The 23,997-nt window shown below is 47.1% G+C and overlaps 1 long non-coding RNA gene across 1 annotated transcript; it reads right to left on the bottom strand.

Moving 5' to 3' along the window:
- Positions 1-3,945: 3,945 nt before the first annotated feature.
- On the bottom strand, positions 3,946-4,841 carry LOC128141334 (uncharacterized). Its single transcript, XR_008234965.1, has 2 exons — positions 4,764-4,841; positions 3,946-4,088 (listed from the first exon to the last, which is right to left on the bottom strand). It is a non-coding gene; the product is annotated as an uncharacterized LOC128141334 (long non-coding RNA).
- Positions 4,842-23,997: the final 19,156 nt, after the last annotated feature.

Genomic DNA, 23,997 nt, shown 5'->3' with positions numbered 1-23,997 from the left:
CGACACGGCACTGATTAACTGCAGGCTCCCCCGGGCTTGCCAGGATTTCCAGAGAAGCAATGGAGAGAATTTGTGTGGCATCCCACACTCCACCGTGGTGAGAGGAGAGACTGTCTGCTCCCCAGCCCGCATGCCATAGATAACTAAATACCTGTATATGTGAGATATATATATATACACACGCACCCGCAGTGCTGCAAATGCGGTGTATACGTGCTAGGTGCACAGCCTTGATTAACCCTTGCCTGAGTCACCCCTCCTCTTGCAACAACCTGTGCATTAAATGATACTCTTAGGAGATGAGTTTGCACCAGCCTCTCAGCAGCTTCTGCTTAAAGGGCAGCTCTGATGTCCTTGCTGTTGGGATATTTCCAGAAGGGAATAAATTGTTGTCCCTTATCCCTGTCCCCCTGTTACAAATGGCTTGGTCTTTCTGAGATGGGCACTTGCACCAGAGCTTTGCAGTACCCGGCAACCCAGCCTTTGTGTGTTAGGATGTTTTGCTCCCAGTTAGGTTGAAGCAAAGGCTCAGCTATTGCTCATTCATCTGGATTTACAGAAGTACTTGCAGTGCCCCAAGCTCCAAACTGTTGCAAAATGAATAATATAAAAAAAAGTTTTAAAATCCAAATAAAAGCAGAGCAGCTTACCATAACACAGACCCAACAACCCTGCCATATCGGATGCTCCACTCCTGCAGCACCGACCGGGGGCCAGGGAAGGGGTTTGCTGGGTGCTGGGGTGCGATGACCTTGGGGCAGGTTGGGCAGAGAGCGGTGCTGGGGGCTGTGAGAGCTTGTAGCAAATCCAGCTCCTTCTTCCCCACCTGCAAAGGGTCTGAGGGAGTTTTCCAGACCCTTCAGCTCTACTAGGGGAAGAGAACAGTCTCCTCCCTGGCCTGCTTTCGAAGGTGCTGCTCCCCACCCCAGCCTGCGCAAGCCTTTGACATTGCCATGTCTTTACCACTCACAACCTGACGGACCACCTGCCTCATTTCTGCCCAGCACCTCTCTTTTCCCATTCAGTGATTTTGTAAAAGGGTGTCTCCAAATCTCCCCTTGTTGTACCTCTGTTTCCAAATTGCACTTGGGTGTCTTGTGGTTTAACTGCCACCGAGAGTGCAGCATCTCTGGTGCATCCAAATAGCTGATTTTTTTTCAGGATCTGAGTCAGGTCTTGCTTCCAGTGATATCAGCTTGGCTGCTGCGGTGGGAACACAGTGTTAAATGTGTTGAAGTGAAGGAGAAAAACACTTGGGAGCATCAGGTGCAGCGCGGGGAAGCGGCTGGCAGGCTGCACCTTGGCTCCCCTCCACCCGTGCTGCCCTGGACATCGAGGTCCCTGGGCCTCCCACTGCTGCCCATCTAAATTCGGTGCCTGCCTTGAGCACAAAGCAATGTCTGCCCTCCTGGGCTGCTGAGCTTCTGCCCGGGAGATGAGGAACACGGCTCATCCCCGGTGGTGGTACGGACGTCCCGCTTTGCCTCCAGCTCAGATGCCAAGGTGCTGCCATGATATTGTGCCCATGTCCCTAGATATTTTTCCACGCTCCAGAGGCACACCTGCACCCGCGATATCCCCGTGTGCCATCCCTTTGGTCCGAGGACACGAAGCACTAAGAACTGCGGGTACAACTAAATGCCTCCCCACGCAGGGCTGAGAAGGGGAGGGCGGCCAGAAGGGCTGTCCGTAGTTATCACTGCCAAGGAGAAGGTCGTACCCTGATGATTTCCCCTGACCTGAGCGGGGTTTCCCTGCAGGAGACCCGGAGGAGAGGGGGAGGCCGGTACTCCAGGTGCAACTGGTCCCCACGCCCCTGCACACACCTGGGGAGAGGGTGCCCCTCCATTCGCCGCTGTAGCTCCAGGGGTGCTTTGGGAATGCAGTGAAATGATTAGATTTAGAAAGAGCCTGGGAAGCACTTAATTCGTGATTATCTGCAAGCCACTTATCCCATGGAAAAGCGTCTGCAGGGAGCCAGGCACGGGGCGGCTCCGGCAACGTTTAGCTCCAGTCGTAAAGATTGCCTTGAGACCCTCCGCAAGCTGCAGGCACCACGACCTTCTGCTTCTGGCTGCGAGCAGAAAAGGTTTGGTCCAGCAGCACGAACCCTGCCGAAATCAGCGGGAGGCTTGTGCCATGGAGCTGGTCTATGCCGCAGCCGGGGAAGGAGCAAAGCCTCCGGTGGGATAGTGATGGGAGAGAGCTGCAGTGCTCCCGGCCGGTCTGCAGCCAGGACACGCACCGGCATCGCTGCCCGCCGAGCCACCGCGGCTGTCACCAGAGGCCACGCGGGTCCCACGCTGGCTGGGGGTCTGGCCACCACATGCTCACACATAATTCCTGACCTCCAGTCGAAAATATAATTCTTTCTGCCACGTCTGACATTTAGCTGTACAGCGATCCTTGCCAGGAAATTGCCATCATTTCAGTTCTGCTCCCAGCTACCGTTCTGATTTATATTTTTGTTTTTATCCAATTTTTCTGACTTGTTTTGGTAGGGTGGACAAAATGTTCTCACTCAAGACAGATGACAGTTTGCCGATAAGAGGAGCAACTTATCACAAACAGCTCCGATTCTTTCTCAAATGCTTAGTCTGTTGGAACAGCTTTAAAGTCTAATGTGATATTGTGGGTTAGCCCCAAATCTGCTCTCTCTCCTGTATTTCATACTTTATGGCTCTGAGCATCAGTCCTTTTAAAACAAAACACTTCAATCTTTTTCAGATCATCCATGCTTTTCTTCCCTTTTTTGTTTTTTTCCCCTCCTCTTAATTAATTTAACTGTTTTAAAACTTCCTTTGGTATGGCAAATAAAATAAACATCGTAGATGAGTGACCTCTTGGAAGCCTGTTGTCCTTGAATCTAACTTTAGAAATCATTTGTCACAGGCACAGAAATGTGCACTGCAATCAGAATTAGCTGCCAGAATTTTTTTCTTTCAGACAATTATATTGTAATTTGAGTGGCATTCTTGATAATAGTTCAGGTTCTCCAGCCTTCCCCCCATGCCCCAGCAAACAGTGCACTAAAAAAGAAAAGTTCTCTCCTATCCTGGTTTAAAAATTCTTTTTTTTATTATTTATCATATGGAAAATAAATGAGAGGGAAAAGAGAGACAAGGAAGTTGAACAGCTTTGAGCTCTGGAGATAAGCCCAGTAGGCTAAGAGGGTACTATACAGTTGGTTTTAGTTCAGCAAAAACAGGACATTCTACCAGGACTGGGTGAATAATTTGCAATTAGTAATTTGGGCCAGAAAAATTCAGGTTATTTCAAAACTTGCAGCTTTACTGAGTGAAATGCCCACTTCTGCTCATGATTTGTATGCTAGCAAAGCATTGTATGCTCTGATCAGGTGCTTTCACTGCTTGAAATTGTAGATTTTGTAGCAAAATCACTTTTGGTCTGCAAATGTGTTATTTTGATGTGACCATTTATTGCTAACACTCAGGCTGCATCGATGCCTTGCACAGGACATGGGAAGCACCGGTGCCTGCGAAGGGAAAAGCCCCTGGGCACGCGTATCGATGAGCAGCTCAGGTATGTTCAAACCTCCTCCTCTGCAGAGTAGTGATACCACCAGAGCTCACTTCAATTGTCCACACTGATATTTGTGTTGCAGATACATTTTTATGATGCCTGTTCCCGTAGCACGAGTGCTTGGGTGTGCAGGACAGGGCTACAGCAGGGCTCTGTCAAAATTCAACTGGGATCGAGTCTTTGTGAATAATCCATTGGATTGCTCCCTCTGCCCTCCTTTAAACAGATAGTTTCAATTTTTATACATCAGTACAATCTCCCGTCGCTGAAACCACCCTGTGTATCTGCCTGTACCGGAGTGACCGAGTAACCAAACGCCGGCGAGCTCTGCTGGGTGCACGTCCCCTGCAGGACAGCACGGAGGGACAGGGGACATCATCCTCCTTGGGTGCAGGATCAGTCATTGCACCCCAGAAAGCTCCTGGAATTCTTTTGGGAGCTCCCGCTCCTGTCCAGGGTGACAGCAGGTGGCTTCGCATTGCCACGGGGTACCCAGGGTAGGAAGAGCACGTTCCTGACCGCCGGATTTAGACCACGGGTGAGACCTGTAGAGGGAACTCACCTGAATTAATACATTTTTGGGGAAAAGCCTCTGGATTTGTAGCATTAACTGTGAGCAGGAGAAAGAGTCGGTGTCTTGAAACTAGGGCTGCTGAAGCTGCTGCATGTCGGTTGCTTGGGGGTCAGGTCTCTCAGAGGATTTTGGCAGTCCGTTTCAAAATCTTGAAAGACCTTTCTGGGGCTCAAAATACAGCTGCCAGCCTCCATTGCTAATCACATCACTACAAACACCTCTCACATGTACTTGGAAGGAAAGCGTTTGGTGAAAAGCTAACCTGCCTGGCCCTACTTACCGCACGGTGTCAGGGGAGGGTTCATTTATCAGATGTGCCTGAGCATCGCTCCTAGATGCCACCGCAAAGCGGCTGCACCTGAGCAGCACTAACCTCTCCCAAAGGGGATTTCACAGCTGCGCCCTGGCCGATGCGGAGCCGGGCTGAGCATCCCGGCAGGCACAGCACGGAACCTGCCATCGCTGGAGACGTCACGAGCCACAGCCTGCAGCCGCCCTGCACAGCACCAGCAAACCTCTCCCAAGGTCAAATCCCCCCAAGCAGCACGAAGGAGCCTCCAGGGACCCCGAAGACTGATGAGGCGTGAAATTCAGGTCTAAACACATGTACGGCCAACAAGGTGCCTCCTTCACACCCGGTTGTTACCTGGAAATAGGGCACACGGTGTCTTGTAAGGGCACGAGTTTCATTTTCCCTGTGCTTGAACCCCCCCCGGCACTGGCGGCTCCCCCCGTGGCTTCCCGGGCCCCTGTGTGCAGAGGCAACTGAAGGAGACACGCTCACTTCTCTGCGTGATGGAGTTCTTCTCCTTCCAGTAAAAAATATCTGTGTGTGTACTTCTCACTTGTATCTGAAGAGGAGATACTGTGCACCTGGCTCTTTCAATTTTTCATCCTCCTGGAAGGAAAATGTGATAGGAAAAGCCTAAAAATTAAAAAAAGACAGAGTGAACAGCCATACCTATCACCTTTTTCAACACAATCCACCCAATTATTTTCCTTCCCCTGCCTTCTTTAATTTTAAAGCTTCCTCTGAATGTAGGTCCCAGGTCAGCAAGGCATTAAGGCACTCCTGAAGTACCTCAACTTTAACCATATCCCGCGGAAAGGACACTAATCATCTCTTGCATCTTTAACTAAAGACACAGCGTTTTATCTGGGATCCAGAGTGTGTCTATAAATATCAGCCCATCTCGCAGCCAGGCAAGTGCTTGGTCCATTACAGAAATGGGTAATCTAAATCACAGAGCTGGCCGGGCCTCGCCCATGGTTAATCTTTATAATAGGAGAGAGCTGGACCAAAATCTATGTATAGCTGAGATGGCAGGAGGTCCAGAGAATATATACAGTGCAAACACCAGGGAAAGCTATTCCCATAAAGATGTCCAGAATAATCCCGTCTTCTCCAGATTCTCTCGCAGCCCCATGGGCCACCTCGGGACAGAGGTACCTGCATGGGCGAGCGGTGATGGCTACTCCGGAGGTGAGCAGGTAGAGGACATATCTCAAGGGGACCCTTCAGGAAATAAGATGAGCAAAAAACCTAATTCTCAGCTCTTCTGCTGATGGAGGAGGCTGGACAGGTGACCACAGTGAAGAGAAAGTGGGCAAGCTGCTTGCTATTGCACTGTATCTAGATCACAGGCAGAGAGCTCCTGAAATGCATCTGTACATCTAAATGCAAAACCTAAAGGGATTTCCAACCCTTTGATTTTTGCTAGCATTTTGCTTGCTTTTTATTATTCTAAATACATAGTTTTTTAAGGCACTGCTCCCTCAGAGAGGGCAAACCTGTATGACACCAAAAAAAAAAGCCTTTTTTGAAGCGGAGTGGGCTGTGGGTTGGGCTGGAAGAGGAGATCTCCCTTCTTCCCCAAGCACAGCCTGGGGTCCCTCTGCAAACCCCGGGGCAGATGTTCACCTGCAAAGGCTGTTTCCAGGGACACGCTGCTGTCGGCGGTGATGCTGCCAGGGACGATGCCAGGCCATAAGGTGCTGTACGCTGCTCTATGTGTGATTAGAGTCATTTGTTATGATTAGTAAGCAAAATGACCCAAGCTCATTTCTGTTCTGTGTAGAGGAAGGAAAAAAAGGGAATAAAAGAACTCATTTCAAAGTAATTTGTTGGGGATTTTGTATATGATCGAGAGGTCTGTAGAAAGTGGGAATAGTTGCAAAAATCTAACAGGGCCCTTTAGAGAAAAGTATCGCAAAGTTATCAAACGTCGACAAAGTGAGACCAAAGTGTGGTCGTTTCAATGCATTTTGCATGTCTACAGATCATAAATGGCCCCACTCCCGTCTGCCCTGCCTGGGAGCTGCTTTTCTGGTTAGTTTGATGGGGTTTTGGTCAAATCTCAAGAGGGGTGTCACTGCACCGGCTGGCGGCTCCTTGGCAAGGATTCGGTCCTGGGGTCTGGCACATACAGGGTGTCATCCTCCTCCTCCTCCTCCTCCTCCTCCTCCTCCTCCAGGATCAGCCACCGCATGGACCTGGCACAGGTTCTGCTGCTCTTTTCTGTTCTCCATGTCTCTGGGGAAGCATGAGGAGATGTGGGGTGGGCAAAGTCCCCTACCCGTGGGACAGAAAGCACAGGAGTCCCTCCAACCGTGGAGATAAATTTCAAAACCACCACCGAAAGACAGCCGCGTCCCATAAAGTGCTGGCTGCTCTTAGGAACGAAATGGAGATTTCTCCTGCTAATTATAAAAATGGCAGGCAAAACCCTGCACGATATGATTTCTTACATTAAACAAATTTTATGGCAGAGAAGACTTTTAGTGGCACTATTTGCAGACCTGGCCTTTCGCCAGCTCACTGTCATTAAATCTGCCGATCTTAAGTATCAGCTGCACTTATTCAAAGGGGCTATAAATAAACCCCTGAAGCCTATTAAAAGAGCCAGCTTCCTCGGGCTGTTTGTCAAGCCTGCGGACAGACTGACATCGCGAGCGTTGGGGTGACTCTGGCTGGTGCTGAGCACAGGCAGCGCAGCACGTCTCGGGACGGGTCTTTCACAGGCTCACAGATTTATCTTTCACGCTGCAAGACACACACGACTTTTTCATTAAAAGAAAACCTCAGTTTACGCTGGCAACAAATAGTGCTTGTTTTGTTAGGGCTGGACAAGTCCTTGACCAAATGCCTGAAGTCTGGAGCTGTTTAACCTTCACCTAGCTGCAAGGGTTAAAAATGAACATGAGCATGGGGAGAGGAGAAGAAATGGAGCTGGGATATTTTATAAGACAAGGAGGTGTTTTAATGTAAAATACGGAGAAGTCACCACTCCCAGGACGTTTATGTGCTATCAGTCACACTCACACTCAGGACTGCCACCGTTCTGGCTCTCCTCTAGCATTTGCCTGGTAAAAAACTGTCAGGCCCACAGGCTACGGGTGCCCCCCGCCACCCCAAAATGCCCACGGGTCGCAGGCAGGATGCTCCAGGATGCAGTAGCCGTGCTCTGTGTCGCTGGTGCAGCCCCTATGAAAAATGGCTAGCAGTACTAATGTGTGGTTAATGACCCATGGCTCAGAAATGACTAAGACGCAGGAATTAAATTTATAATCAACTTCCTTCCCCCCCCCCCCCCCCGAAACCTTGAAACCAAAGTTCCTAATCAGAAAAGTCCATGAAAGTACCTCTTTGCTTGCAGGCAGGGCAGGTGACTGCAGGCAGCTGCAGTATTGAAGTTGGGTGCTGTCACCGTGCCAGTCATGACACGGGGCTGCTTCGGTGGCGGGGTAAATTGATGACACAATCTCAGGAGAGCTCACTAGTTGATGCCAGGTTTATTTTTGTAAGTGCAAACTAATGAAATTTAGAGGGTTTAATAATAAAATAAAAAAAAGTAGAAGTTACAATTTAAAAATGAATTTCATAACCGAACCCAGCACCAATCACATTAAGGAAACGAGCAGCTCAGGCTTTTTCCCAGAATAGCCCCCATGTTTTTTGGCAAGAGGCAGGGAGCTCCAGTTTGTCCCAGTGAAGCTCCTGGCTCTGCAAAATTGATGGGCCATGGCTGTGAGCAAGAGGGGGCTGTGCAGGGTCCCTGCAGACACCGCACTGTCCGTCTGTCCTGGGTTCAAACAGGGGAAAACCACCGCGAGGAGTTTGTGATGATGTTTGCCCTGCAGCCAGCACCGACCTCGTACTGGAGACCATTTATCCCCTTCCCCTTCCCCCACCCCTCAGCCGAAGGGGGACCTCCCTCATCTTGTTCTGAATTTCAAAAGGTAGCAAAGAAATTGTTTAAAAGGCAGTAAAAGGGGAGGAAAAGTAACCGTAAACCCACAGCAGAGGCATCGCAGAAAATGAAGATGAGCATCCAGGAGGAGAGCCATTCAAAGAAAAACACAACCTTGAACATGTCCCAACAGGAAGGATGCATAATTTAGAGCAACCTGGAGGCATTTTGTAGCTTGTTTATTTTACAGACTTTCTGCTCTCTTCTCTCGTACTTCTCCACTTCTCTACTCGCAGATGTGCCCCTAAATATTCTGCTGGATTAAAGAAGATGGAGGGGGGTATTTTCAAGAGCAAGGACAGGCACACCCCCAGTCACTGAGCCCAGCAAGGGCCAAATCTGGAGAACTGCTGTGGTTTGGTTTTGCTCTGAAACAGTGATTCTCTAACCATAATACATTAACATGTACCAGCTGTAAATAAAATGACCCAGACAGGAGACTTTTCAAAACCATCAGAACTCTCTGTTCCAGCCCTCAGCTGCAAACTGTTTAGGACCTGCAAGAACAGAGCTGGTTGGGTTTTTCTTGTTTTCCAGCAGAGCCAGGTAAAATGAGCACAGGCGTGTTAGGCAGTCAGCACACCTTGGCCTGGGCTGGATTCAAGCCAACACAACCTTGAAGCACATGCCAAAGGCAGGAGGTGAGGAGGTGAGAAGAAACCTTCAGATCTCAAGCCGTATGTGCAGGTGCCCTAAGCACAGTTCTTCCTCTCTCTTGGCTTAGCCCTCCTATCACTGGGGTTCGTAAAAATCTCTGGAAAACCTCTGGGGACCAAAAGGCAAGTGAGATTATTCCCCAAATGTGATGGTTTTGTGGCAGCCCAGTAAAAGCGCTTGCGTGTGCCTGGGGAACAGTCACAGCAGGTTGAGCTGAACATGGGAAGCGGCTGCCAGAAGAAATCAAGAGGTTGGAGACCGTCTGAAGCAGACACGACAGATTGTTTTTTGAGTCATTCTGCATCCACTGCCATGATGACCCTGAAATCCATCTGTGCTGCAACTGGCGGTGCTTGGGCTGAGGTTTTCCCTTCTACTGTGTTTCTCCTGCCAGCTGTTTGGGCTGGTGGCCTTTCTGGAAAGAGGGACACTGGGACTGGATGAGAAGGAACTGGGACTGGCGAGCACGAAGAAGCACAGAAATCCTTCGGCATCCATCCACATCCCTGGGCCAAGGAAGAAAATGAAGCTGCTGAGAAAAGGGCTAATGAACACACCTAGGGAAGTGAGAAGAACATTAATTGCCTGTACAAAAGTGCAGCAAGTCTGAGCAATAAAAAAAAGTGGGAACGACTAATTTATGAGTACAGATTGTATGTGGAGAGCATGACTTAAAGTTCAGAAGAAAATCCATGTGCCTGGAATATTAAAATCAATAGTTGTAACCTATTTAGAAAGAATTGCGTGGGCAAAGAAGGTGCAGGAGGGACAATTGATATCAGAAGTGACATTGCTGTGTTCCAAGCACCACTAGAAACTTAAGAGAAAGTGACGTCAAATACAAATAAACGTCAGAAGACACTTCTCCAGACCATCAACTCTCACTAGAAAACAGGGACTACTGGCTCCTTAGTCACATATCTATAATATTTAAGAAAATTTCCCTACGCTGTCCTGGGGAACCTCAATTTGAATGATGTGAGCTGGAGGGCTCGCGCTGCTGGTTTCTGGATTTTCTAAATGTCGTAGAAGAGCGTTTCCAAACCAAAACCAGAAGGATCCTTGACAGGATCATCTTGACAGCTGCAGGACTGATCACAGATCCAAAAACTAGCCACAGCCAGCACAGAGGTCACCCCATTTCGATCGTACGTGCTGGGCACAGACAGAAGAAAGCCTGAGCCAGCAGTAGGTCCTTTTGCTTTTCAGTGTTCTAAGCCAGGTCACCTGGAGGATTTTAAACAGAAAATGTGAATGGTATTTGGCAACTTGTTGTTTAAAGGCACTCAGGCTCCTAGGGAATCCAGTAAAATCTCAGCGTTGGGAAAGAGAAGGTTATTCTGGTTAAAAACAGAAGTTCAAAGGGGAGTGAGAGTAGGTCTAAATTCACAGAAAGGAAGGAAGGGAGAGTGACTAATAATGACCCAGCCCCAAGCAGGAGGCTGTTAGGTGAAACTTATGGTGAGCAGAGGTGAGGGCAATAAAGAAGTGCTCTTTAGATATAAGAGACTAAAAGTAGTTGTCTAGACAGAATAGCAGACATTAAAAAAAAGTGTATAAAAGGCAGACACTAAATATTTAATTTCTCTATTTGGGGGAAAAAAAGCTAAGTGAAGTAGCAATGTAATACGATGATGTGAAATATCTTCAGTTCCAACTCAGGATGTTAAACAGCTGCTACTACAGCTAGAGGATTTTTTTGATCAGCAGCCCTCAATATTCAGTGCCTGAGAGTTTTAAAATCTGTCCCAGGAGTGCCCCAGGCCGGCAGTGTCTGCAAGGCGAGGAGTTTTCCAGAAGACCGAAGCAGCGCTGACTTTGTGCCAATGCATAAACGTCGATGAGGAGGATGACTTGTGTAATTATAAATCTGATTGTTTGATGTTGATTTTGTGAAAAATAATGGAAGAGCTGATAAGGGACTTGATTAATAACAATTTAAGGAGAATAACTAATTACAATCAACATGAGTTAATGGAAAATAGATCTTATTAAATGAAATTGATATAATTTTTCAAGAACGTGATTACAGATTTGATTGATTTAGTACATTTCATCAACACTGTTACGTTTGACTTCTGTGAGGCATTTAACTTAATGTTGTCTCATTTATTAGGAAGCTAAAACAATGTAAAATCAACATGGCATGCGCTAAATGGATGAAAACCCCGCTGATATGTTTAAACATATCAGAGAATCATCCCAAGTGGCTGTGTTTCAGTTCATCACTTCTAGCAAATGGTAGAAAATCAAAACTCATTACAATCAAAGTTTGCTGATGAGATTTGGAGTAGGACCACGGTCAGTATGTGGATCGGTCTCTTCCTCAGCCCTGCGACTTTCGTGAACCAGATAAAGCAAACACCAGCCAGTTTAACGTGGGCACACATGAAGCCACACTTCTAGGAACCAGGTTTTCACCGAGGAGAGGAGGGATCCTATTACACAACGCTGGAAACTTGATAAAATAGCGGAGTGAAATATCTCCAGTGTAACATCTAGTGGGACACTGCAGCTATTTCTGGTGTCTGCAACTCAAGAAGGATGGTGATGAATGGGAGAGGGCACACAAGAATGACTGAAGCGTTGCAAAACATGCCTTATAGTGACAGATTCAAGGACCCCAATACGCTTAGCTTAACAAAGAGAAGGTTAAGGGATGGCTTAATGACAATCCAAATGTATTCAGACAGGGTACAGAAATGCAGAAAGGGAGAGCTCTTCAATCTAATAGACAGAGCTATAAAAAGAGCCAGTGACTGGAAGCTGACACTGTTAAATTCAAACTGGGAAGGGTGTGCTTTTTAAATTGGGAGAAGTAACATCAGAACAACTTCCCAACAGATGATTTCATCATCACTGGCCATTTCAAAATCATGCTGGTTTGGGTTTTTTTTGTTTAAAGCCTTATGCTGGATCCACCAAAGATCACTGTGAATTGACATACAGACACACACACCACATGGATGAGGTGGTCCTTCTTTGGTTTTATAACGTTCCTAATAATGAGTATTGAAGTCATCATCCCTGAGCACTGAGTGGGACAATTCCCTTTCTCAGAGTTATTGGTCTGGCCTTGGTGGAGACTCACACAGACACCTCAGTGTTATTAGTACTTCATCTTTGCCAGTGGAAAGGCTGGAAAAGTACTATAAACCCAAATGAAATGAACCCAGCCTACATCTCTCTGCTATAAAAAAAACCCCAAATGCAGTACCAAAGAGAGCAGCTCAAAGCAAGTACATGAAGGACCTGTGTTCCAGTGGTCCGGTTAAATGCTGTTGATCCCCATCTGCTGCTTTAGTTTGATAGACTTTTCAGGGAAGTTACACATTTGTATTCCTTAAAAGTTGCTAAAACTGTGAGTAAAAATGCGTGGTTTAATAACACACTCATCTACGCCCAGGAAATCACAGAATGAGAGAGCACCACGATCTCGCACAGTGGGGCTTTCTGCAGGAGCTCTGCCACATCTCTGCTCTCTGGTTTGGGAGTTGCTGAAATTTCTCCTTTCATGGAAATTCTTCAGCAGGAGCCCTGGCTGCAGACCCCTCACTCGGGCACACACACTGACTTCTTCTGGGACTGGTCTGCAAGACCCAGCTGACATAGAATCATAGAATCATAGAATCTCATAGAATCATAAAATCATAGAATGGTTTGGTTGGAAGGGACATTAAGGATCATGTGGTTCCCACCCCCCTGCCCTGGGCAGGGACACCTTCCACTAGACCAGGTTGCTCAAAGCCCCATCCAGCCTGGCCTCGAACAATTCCAGGGATGGGGCAGCCACAGCCTCTCTGGGCAACCTCTTCCAGTCCCTCACCACCCTCACAGTGAAGAACTTCTTCCTTATGTCTAATCTAAATCTACCCTCTTTCAGTTTAAAGCCATTACCCCTTGTCCTACCTCTACATGCCCTTGTAAAAAGTCCCTCTCCGGCTTTCCCGCAGGCCCCCTTTAGGTACTGGCAGGCTGCTAGAAGGTCTCCCTGGAGCCTTCTCTTCTCCAGGCTGAGCAACCCCAACTCTCTCAGCCTGCCTTCATAGGAGAGGTGCTCCAGCCCTCTGATCACCCTGGTGTGCCTCCTCTGGACTCGCTCCAACAGGTCCATGTCCTTCTCATGGTGGGGGCCCCCAGAGCTGAACGCAGTACTGCAGGCTGGGTCTCAAGAGCGGAGTAGAGGGGGAGAATCACCTCCCTCGACCTGCTGGTCACGCTTCTCTTCATGCAGCCCAGCATATGGCTGGCTTTCTGTAATATCTTACTGTGCATCCAGATGCTCTGGGGACCGAACAGGTATATCTATATAATTTAGATTATTTTTTTTTCTTTGGGTACTGGGACATTATTTCTGGGTTTTCAAGCTCTGAAAACAATTTCAGGAAAAAATTTTCCTTCCAAAGAAAATACTGTGAGGGGTGGAGGTCGTTAGATAAGAACTGATATCCAAAAGCGAGACAATTAAAGTTGTTTCATAATTGATTTATATGTAAGGGACTTTATCTTCTGGTAAGGTCTTTACCTTTAAAAGCAGGTCTTTACCTTATATAAAGAATATAAAAGAGATGTAATTTGTTATCTTAACTTGTAATGAGAACAGAGAAAAAATACTTTTAAGCCCCTCCTCAGCTTATTTGTGATTTCACTGTGGTTCTTCAATAGCAAAATCTACCCAGCTGTAAATTTAGGGCCTCGTCGCTGAAGCTGGGAGGCTGGGACCTTGTCTCATCCCTGCTGCCCACACCATGGAGCTAGATGCCCATGCTGAGCACCACCAAGGACTCTGGGTCCTGAGCTGTGCTGGATTTAGCTCTGGCATGATTCAAGCCATCACTGCTGTCCCCACCGCCTGCCACCTCTTTGCTGCTGTGACCAGCACCCGAGACTCACAGCTGATAATCCAGGTTATTAATTATTGGGGAGGAGGCAGCACTGTAGGATGCCGCTGATGGCTGTAGCTAACCCCACACGCACTTCTGTATCTCCTGCTCAGGGCAGAGGGCATCAGGCAGCAACTTCTTCAGCAGCTCCAATTCAGTCTGCAAGAGCCCTCTGCTCCAAATGCCAATTAATCCAGCTCCAGGTTAGCCAGCCAATAAGATTTCCATTGATTTCAGGTTTTGGTCCAGGAACCACGCAGATGCTTTTGAACTGAACAACTTAAGCACAATGCTTATGTTTTGTCAGAAAAAGCCTGAACCAGCAGAAACTCTTTTAAAGCCAGGGCAACATCTTTACCATAGAGATAAACACTACTTTAATGTGGTTCACTGTAACAACAGACCGTTTATTAGAACACTTCACCATTTAATTTATTCAGCATTTTATATTGAAGAGTATTTTCATTAGGATTCCACTGCAAAACCGAAGAAGGCATTAAATCTTTTAATATACTGACAGCTCGCTCAATTTATTTAAGCACAGGAGTCTAATTCAAAAACACAGACCTTACACAGAGCCCTGTCTTTACAGTCCTGGCATAGAAGGTCCTATTAATTTCAGGGTAGGGTGTTATATGAATTTAGTTTGAGATCCGACTACGTGCTCTCCTTTGGTCAGCAACCTGCCGCATTGCTGCACCTGCCAGAGCTACCTTTAGAAATCCTTCCCGGTGCACACCAGCCCAGCTCCATGCCTTTTGCTTCTACTAATGCTTGGGAGCATCTAGCCCTTTGCATTTGGCATCAGGCTTTGTTCGGTAGTTGATGGACCACAGAGCAGCCAGCATGGCTGGAGCAGCAGAGATCAGCAGGGATACAGCAGCAAATATAGCACGCCCTGAGGTCCTCGATGAAGTCTTCAATTTAGCTCTCGTTAATTGGTGTTTCTCGCTCTGGAGCACTTGATAAAGTGATCTGGGAGATCCACTGCAACGTACTTCTGTCTCGGTTTATATTGAATTAACTAGCAACACTCAATTCTTCAGCTCTGGGGTGATGTATGGTGAAGCTCCTCCAGCCCTGCCCTGGGAGGTGCTGAGCAGCATCAGGACTGTCCACAGTTGTCACATCAAAGTTGTCACATCAAAGTTGTCACATCCTACCTGAAGCAAATCCTCCACTTGGTATTCTGGGTGCTCAGCTCCTTGGACACTCAAGCCCTTGTGGCTTATTACTGATTTTCCCAGATCTGCCATAATAAATGGTGGAGAAGAAAATTGTCACCTGTGACAAAGCCCTGGGTGATATTGGGGTCCCGGTGGCTCCCGGTTTGGCTGCTTTCCAAGACTGGTGTTGAAGCAGAACCTAGGAAACAATAGTGCATTGTCAATAGGATGCACAGGACACCATTAATAAACATTAGGGAGCTTGATATGATCTGGCAAAAGCAGTACAATGAAATGAGGTACCAAAAGCAGGATGGAGAGGAGGGGAAGAGACCTGAACGGGGTGTTTAATGACTCACCGGACTGTGAAATGCAGCGGAGAGCAGGGCTGGGATAGAAAACCTTTTAATGAATTCAACATGTGCGCACCCTTTGAAGGCTTAGCTCCCCGTTCCCCAGTAATGTTTGACCCACCTGAAGATACTGATCATATAGAAAATAATAACCAGTAAGTAATAATAGTAATAATAGGAAGAGCAGGACCCTCATCTCCAATTCATATTTATAATCCAGCAAATATCTCAGCTAAAGCCAGAAGATTTATGGGTTTGCATCTATAATTAATATCCTTCCTTATGCAAGAAAGGGTATATTTTCATACAAATAAATCTGGTGGTCTAGAACTGGATTTTGATGACTAATACTTAAATCCCCAGCAAGACATGGTTATTGATTGTATAGATGCGTATACAACAGAGACATACCATGCACATATATATCGATAGCATTGTACATTTATTTTTAAAATAAATAGATATGGTTTCTCTTTTAAATGCAATAGATGAAGCTTAAGCAGGAAAAAGGAGGAAGATGGGGAGGTCGGCTTGGTGTCTGCTTCAAACTGTCCCTGTTTCCCAAAGATTCAATTTGCATTAGGCCTGTTGCTAATGGCAGGGCTGTTCCTGGGCGCCAAGACACATAAAGGGCTTTGAGACAAAGGCAATCGATCTAGTTTTAGTTTTATGTGGAAAATAAACAGTTAGGCTGATATAACAGTAAAAGGGTCAAACAGGGTCAGGGCTAATGAAGTGACTCACAGCAGGTTAAAATTAAAACACCCTTCCTTTTCTCCGTCCTCCCTTGCATACCTCTTCTCCACAAGTGACTCCTGCGTCTGCCCAAAATCACACGCATGGGCGACAGCAAAGCACCAGCTAAGGGTCGAGCCAGCTGGTTCGGGGCTGGGGGCAGGACTCGCTTTGGCTGAAGGTTTCCATCTCCAGCAGCATCCACTGAGCCATGGAAACCTCCAGCCAAGGCAAGCCCTGCCCTTCAACTCCTCGCCACGACCACGGCGTGGACCACAACCACTGCACGCTGCCAAGGAGGCTCAAAGGTGCCCAAAATTACCCCTCCAGGGCTGAATTGGCCACTGGTGGTTGGAGACTCCCTTTAGGGAGCTGTGTTGTAGGCTTGGAGCTTTGCAACCTCAGGGCTAGCTCAGGTCTCCTGGAGTAACCCCCTTGCTAGCCCACAGCAGGTCAAGACCAGCTTGCTCAGCATCTGCAGGCTCTGGTCTGCACTCAGGGGGTCTCCTCTCTCTCTGAATACTCTCTACAACCAAGTTTCAAAAGGTTTATTTGTTCTTTTTATTTTCTCAGGGTTTCTTTTCACAGTTGTAACTAGCAGAGTAGGATTGTGCTGGGTAAGCAGTCGAACCAAAACTAGGAAAGGACAGCTTCTCCAGTGCAAGCAGGGATTTATCTGAAAAATATTGAGAATTACTGGAAATTTAAACATAGGCACTGTTCCAAGGTCAAGGGTGTAAGCATCACCTCACTTAGTGGTGCACTTACCAACAGAGGTAAAGTACTTCTGCTGTTCTGGATCCGAAGGGTAAAGACATGAGCAGAGCTCAGACATTTGTATTTATACTGTCCTAAGCTGTATAACATCCCCATTTAACTGAGATTTTAGTTATTCATGTTTAAATACTATTCATCAAGAAAAAAAAAAATCCCTTAGGCACTCAGTCGTTTAAGGAGCTCATCAGTGATTGCGTGCCAGCGCGAGAGCCCCATTCCAACCTCATGGCACTGGCTGCCACGAGTGGGGAAGGAGCTTCTTCCCCCCAGACTACGGGCTCCCAGAAGAGAGATTATTCCGGTGGGAAGGAGGAGGAGGGAAATGGCAAAAATACTGGTGCAGTGCCGCAAAGCAATTGCGAGCCCCCAGGCAGGTTGGCTGCACCCTGCTTTGGGGTGTCAGCTCCATCACCCGCGGGTTGCACGGGCAGGCAGATGGTCTCCTTCCTCCAAACATTACTTTCCAGTGTCAGGAAGCCTCTGTGGAAGGAGGGAAAAAAAGAAGCAAAGGAAACCTTCTGGCAAGTACACAAAGAAGCTGTGGTGCTCCAAAACGTAGTCGCCATGGAAAAGATTTCCCTATAGACATGTTGCTGAGTGCACTCCCTGTATGAGTTTTACCCCCACGAAGAACATGGGCTCTGGGTGCCCAGACACTGCCTTTATCTGCGGCTGTGAAAGGGGGGAAAAACTTCGTGGCCATTGCTTTGCAAGGCTAAGTGCAAATAGCACAGGGGCTTGGGCAGCTGCAAACAGTGTGGGGTACTTAGCCAAGGCAGAGCTTTGCTGCAACTTCATTTTCATGATTTAGCATTCCTGCTGTAAATAATTGATACTAATGTAAGTGAGATAAGAGACAGACTGTCTGTGGGCCAGGAGGAAGTGGATCCTGGTGACATCCACCTGAAAATACGCTTGCGGATTTGTCTCAGATAAAAACGTTGAAAAGGCAAACACAAAATCTGAGAGGCGAGGAGGGAAAAGGGTTAGGAAAGGTAATCTGTGGATCAGCTCCGAGGACTCTCATCTCTCTAAGAAAAAGCTGCCACTATTAATTTCCTTAACAAGAGAATTCTTGCACTAACTAGCACCTTTTAGCTCTCCCTAAACACTGCTCTTGCACTAGTCAATAAGCTGTGTTCGTGCATTGCCAGTGAGCTGGGTGGGTATTAGCATGGTTTAAGGAATTAAAACGTCATTACAGGGGGTGCGTGGAGTGCACCCCTCTTTGTCGTAGACCGTGCCGACAGGAAAATGCCAGTGAGCTCGGTGTATTTGATGCCTTTGGCTTAGGTTATCCACAAACCAGCTAAGTACCGGGAAGGAGCTCTCCCGCATCTTAGTCTTTGAAACCGGAGAAGGCAAAATTATATATCTGGTCCTGCGAGGGCAGCCGTGAGCTGGGCAATGGAGACAGCTGCTGCTGGGGTGGAGAAGGGGAGATCTCCCTGCTGGGAGTGTTTGAATCCAGCACGTCCCAGGGGCCATTACCCAGTATCCGTTTCTAAATCCTGATTTTGGAGGTTGCTCTTGGCATCTCACGTCTTCTGAGCAGTCTGTGCCCGGCGGCAAACAGACATTGACTTCACCCGACATGACGTAATGCCCGCTTTCATCCTGTCTAGCATATATAAAGAAAGATAATGTCAGCAGAAAAAAAATGACATGACCGTTGATTGAGCCACCTTACAGGTCTTCGCTTCTCTCGTCTGTGTCTCCATCTTTACACCCTCCCTGCGTTATGGGTTGTTCATCAGCCCAAGGACCTTCCTGTAGCTGATGGCTTTAAATTGCTGGAGGATGCCACACATAAGTGAAAGAAATCTGCAGTGGCAATTTCTTCATTTTAAACTATTCCCTTGTAAACATAGCGAAGGGTCTCTCAGATCGTGGGTCTCCCATGCCTACAGCAGGCAGGTTTGTTGTACTCGTGTCCCGAAGGCCATGATTTTACACATTGCTCTGGTACACACATATACAGAGATATAAATTTGTTTTAAAACATACTTCTTAACAAATAGATTTCATGCAGGAAGCCAGATGAAAAGAGCTGTTTCGGAAATGAGAGGAAAGAGCAGCATTGACTCAGCAGTGATACAGACGGAGAAAGCTAGAGAGACTTTCTCATCTCTAACATGATTTTATGATTGAGTGAATAATGCATATTAGCATAATACTAACTAAAAAAATCCATACTCATCATTTACTATTAATTAGTTATCAACATTATCCTATTATTAATTATTAACATTTACACTATCAATCAGCCCCTGGCTGACTGATAGCTTAAAATCTTGCATAAAGATTGTTACAATAGCTACAGTACATCACATAATGTGCTTCACAGTCGGGTTGTCATACCCTCATCTATAAAGCTTTTTACTAATGCACTTTACAACATATCTTACAGTACATGGATGAAGAATGCGGCTGCACCCAGTAATAATTCCATTAATTATGAATAAAGCATTTACAAATGACATCCTTATTTAAAAACGGTGATGAACACATTTTGTTTTAATGCAGATGCACTGTGTAATTTGTAGTTCCATAAAAAGCAATGCTGGCAGCACGGGTCAGGGAAAAAGGGCCGAGATCTTATGATCTTTCTTTACATCAGAAAGGGAAAAAACCAGTGGAGAAAATAATTGACAAACAACAGACTTTGGGATAAAGCTGACCAAACTCCAAGGTGATGGTGGGAGGGGACGTTTAAAGGTGCCATGCAAAGCTGAAAGGCTGAAAGACCTTATCCAATGACCTTGCACTGCGGTTGTGTCTATAAAACTCTATCCTACGTTAACAGTAAGTCTATATTTTCATTGCTTTCTCTCATTTGCGATGTTTTCAGCTGGCTGGCAGCTCACCAGGACTCGTTAACCGCGCAGAGTTTACCTTTGCAGTACCTTGGTAGCGCTTTGTCCTATAGGCTGTCGGAGATGGCAGAATATTTATTACATACAATATTTCAGCAAGGCTACTTACGTCAAGAGGCTATAAATACATTACTCTTCCTAGTTTACTTAAGGGATAAAAAGTGAGTAGCTAAGTTTACAGATCAGGCTCAAGCTCTATTACTGTGTGGTCTGTTCATTTTCATATACATCTCAATTGTTTGAAATTATTTTCCAAATTAATCCTGTGAGTAATGCCTGACTTACTGATCATTTCCGAGTGCTGCTGGTCAAGTTGTGCAGCAGTCGTATTTAGGTTATTACACGTATTATGCAAGAAAGGTTAAACTCATGATGCTTTTTGGTAATAAAGCTGTAAATATTAATGTTGGTCATAGTTTTCAATGGAGAGCCATAAGCCAAGAGCTTCTTATACCAAGGTGCAACCTTGGCGTGCTAAAGATGCGATAACTGGGGATGCAAAAATCCCAGCAATTCACTTCTGACCACACTGGCGGGCGGCCGAGAGCTTTGGTGGTCAGCAGAAAGTCAGCAAACTCCTCTCGATTATTTTTTCCTTAAGTTTATCGTGTTTACAGCAGTCTGGATGAACAAGGTGACTGGACAATTGACAGACCGTGGTGCCATGTATTTGCTAGCACGTAGCCAAAGCCATGCATGGCAGTGAATGCTGAATGCGATGCAAGTTTCTGTAGAGTCGAAGAGTCCAGAGAAAAGAGACCTGGATCCATCATGGAAAGATGAGAAAAAAGTTTGCCTTAGGAAGGACCTAGTTTGGGGTTCAGCCAGACCTTTTTGCAGGTGTCCTTCGGAGATGAGGCTGCAAAACGGAGCCAAGCCAGGCATGAATTTCATGTGAATTATTTTCATACTCCCTTTCTACGTCCTATTCTGGTATTCATGGGTGACAATTAGTGCAAAGCATGAGATGTGACATGGCCCTTTCCCCATATTTTCAAGTCAATAAAATAGTAAAAAGTTAATATACAATGTTTATTGCCAGCACTGTCAGAGGGTATTCTGCAGTCACCCTCTCCTCCCAAACCCAAGGAAAACCAGGCAGCGTAGGAGACGCTGCTGTAATTAGAGGTCCCCTTGTGCAAAGCTGCTTTGAAATTCCCAATATTTCTCCAAACCACCAGCAAGTTGGTTTTCAGAGCTGGCTGACAGAGGATTTATTTATTAAGGTTTTGGCTGTTTGCAGCAGGGGCTGGGCAGCAGCAGTTCCGCAGAGTTATCAACAATCTATTTCCTCTCAAAGTCACAAGTAAAATACCAAACCCCCTCTGAAAAGCTGAGTGCAACATTTACATTTTAATCTCACAAAACACTTTGGTTTCTGACAAACTGGGTTTTTCAGTCTGTGTGTTATGGAGAGGAAAGGCAGCGGGGTTACAGGAGGAAGCTTTATAGCCCTGGGAGTGAGCGCAGGCTGTTTCATATACGTGATACGGCCGGAGCAGCACGGTGACAGTAAAGATTGTCATCCTTCAGCACTGCTGGAGCCAGGTGAAAAAGAAAAGCAACTTGGTCCCAAAAGCTAATGGTGCACGGGCATCTGAGTTTGGTTAGCAATGGCATTTGCATGTGTAAAACAGGTCGGGGTTGGAGGAATAAGCAGCCCTGTGCTGCTGGCTGTTGTGCAGAGTCACTCCTGGCTACAAACAGAGCCAAGACGGGGAGTTTGAATGTGGGGTTTGCAGTAGCCATCTTCAGCCTCGGCTGCCAGCGACTCAAGAGCAAAGGTTGTGCAGCTCTGAGCCGGGCTGGCCCTCCCGCGATACGGAGGTTTTTCTTGCACCCTTCAGCAGGCTGTACACGCACCAGCAGCTCATTCTTCGCCGAACCCAGCCGCAGCCTTTATTTCACTGTCTATTTGCATCTTTGCCTACAGGGCAATTGGGATAAAGTGGAGGTGCTTGTTGGACCCAAGCTCTACAGTTTGCTGTCTGGCCACGAAAAGCATCTCTCTCTTTTCCCTGTTATCACTGGTGCTGAGGTCCTGTACTGCCTCCGTAGAATCGCTGCAGCAAGACATGAATTATGGATGAATTGAAAAATCCCAGCCCGGTGCACAGAGGGAATATGCAGAGTATAGAGCAATCACCTCTGTGCATGAGCCTTGCTGCATGCCGCCTTCAGGTGCACGACGCCCGAAAAACTCCGCTCAGCCTCAGCCTGTGACTCCCTCATCCCACGGGTCTCAGGATTCCCTCCTCCCAAGGGCTTCAGGTTTTGAAACGATGATATTCATTAATTTGAAAAGCATCCCTTTATGCTTTGTGGGATCTGCATGTGGAGGTAGTAAGGGTGCCGTATGGATAAGCTTTCTTTTGAATTTACACGCAGAGCACCTCCAGCAGTGCAGGCGTCAGGCAGGATGGGTGTCTGCTCCAAGCGTGAGAAGGGCTCGCCCTGGGGAAATTTGGCACGTTGCAGATCCCCCTGCTCCAGATTTGCTCCTGAGCACATGAATGCACGTTTGCAAATGAGGCGATGCAGGTTGCTGTGGGCAGGAGCCCCCAGCCGAGGCTGGTTTGCAGGGGCGAGCCTGGCACAGTCTCACCGCGAGCAGAGGAGCTCCCACGGGAATTTGCAGAGGTGACGGCTGGTTCCTGCCAGAGCTCCCTTCTGTGGAAGCAGAGAAGTGAAGGGTTGGACAAGTGCTTCAAGGTAGTCACAGACTCTGGCTTTAAGGGTCTGTGGTTTGGGGAAGCGCAGTCTCTCTACTCATAACTTCTCTATCAGAGAAGAAAATGCCTTTCAGAAAACATTTTTTAAATGTCTTTTAATTTTTAAATGCTTTAATTTCTCCCATGCAAGCACAGCTCTCTGCTTTCGTGCACCATCTAATAGCACACTGTGAATGTGTTTCCACGCAGCCATTTCTGAGTGTGCAATATCAATGTCTGTGCTAAAACCAAGCCGAAATTTTTCCCTGAAGCAATATTTTGCTCAGTAGTATTGTTACTTTTTCTTTTTAATGGTTTGCTTGTCATGGGAGCTCTTCAGCCTCTTAGTTTCAGGAAATGAAGGTTCCCTGCTTCTCCCTCCTTTTCAAAGCCAGCCCTGGCAGGCAAGAGCAACGTCATCCTTGTCCCTTCTGCTAAAAATGTTTTACTTAACGCTTGCTAAAATTATGCTGTACTGAAACACCTCGTTGAACTGGAGCTTGGCCACCCTCTTCATCATCACGCAGAGCCCAGGTTGACATGCCCAGGAGAAGGGCCCCACACTGCAGCCAGACCAGACATCTTTCTTCAGAGCTCAGCTTTGCAGCAGATGAAGACTACTGGTCGGAGATGCAAAATAACTAAATAGAGAGGCTGCTGCTGTAAAAAAAATCCACAGGAGCCAATGGTTACCCTTCTGCAGTAGCTGAAATGCTGCAGTTGCTGCTCAAGGTCTGGTTTAGTTAATCCCCATGCAGTGCTGTTATCCTGTCCTCACTGGGAGCAAGCAGGATGAGCAAAGTTTGTCCTGTTCCAAAAACCAGCATGGGATAACTGCGGGTGAAGAGGCTCTCGCTGAAGGTATCAGCAGCACCTGTGCTGAAGGTGCTGATGAAGGTCACAAACAGCTGAGCAAAGTGCTAATTCCTGCCTGGAGAACAGCATTTAAGTGCCGTTATTTAGCAAGGTAGCCTCCTGTGTTTGCCCTTGCTTGTTACCTGCACCCTTTCTTTTGGGAATGGCTTTTCCAGGCCAGTTCATTGCCCCTGGTGCCACAGGCCCCCCCCTGTGCTCCCCTGCATGTGATCCTCCATGGGCCGTGACTTGAAGAGGCTGTGGGATGCTGCGCAGGTGAAGGTTGCTTTCCTGAGAAAAGCTTGGGGTGCAGGATTGGCCCGGGATGGGGAAAGGGAGCAAGAATCGCTGGTGACATGCATCTGTAGCATCTCTAGCAGGAGAGAGCGTGATCAATTTTCAGCCCTCAGATAGCTGAAATAGGTCTGATGTGTAAGAGTCCGCTTTTGGTTTCTTTCTAATTTGTGCCTCTGTTGCCTTTCAAAGGGTTTGGGAGGGGGGTGAGCTCTGATGGACAGAACCGTGCCTTCCCGCACGCCTCTCCTTGGAGGATTTTTTTGTGATGGTGGTGGTGCAGGCAGGGATGTCTTCCAGGGACTCCCGGAGTGGCTGCAGTG

This window comes from Harpia harpyja, chromosome 1 (assembly GCF_026419915.1).
Source record: "Harpia harpyja isolate bHarHar1 chromosome 1, bHarHar1 primary haplotype, whole genome shotgun sequence".
Classification (NCBI taxonomy): Eukaryota; Metazoa; Chordata; class Aves; order Accipitriformes; family Accipitridae; genus Harpia; species Harpia harpyja.
Note: the sequence above shows the minus strand (reverse complement) of the source record. Positions and strands in the feature narration are given on the sequence as shown.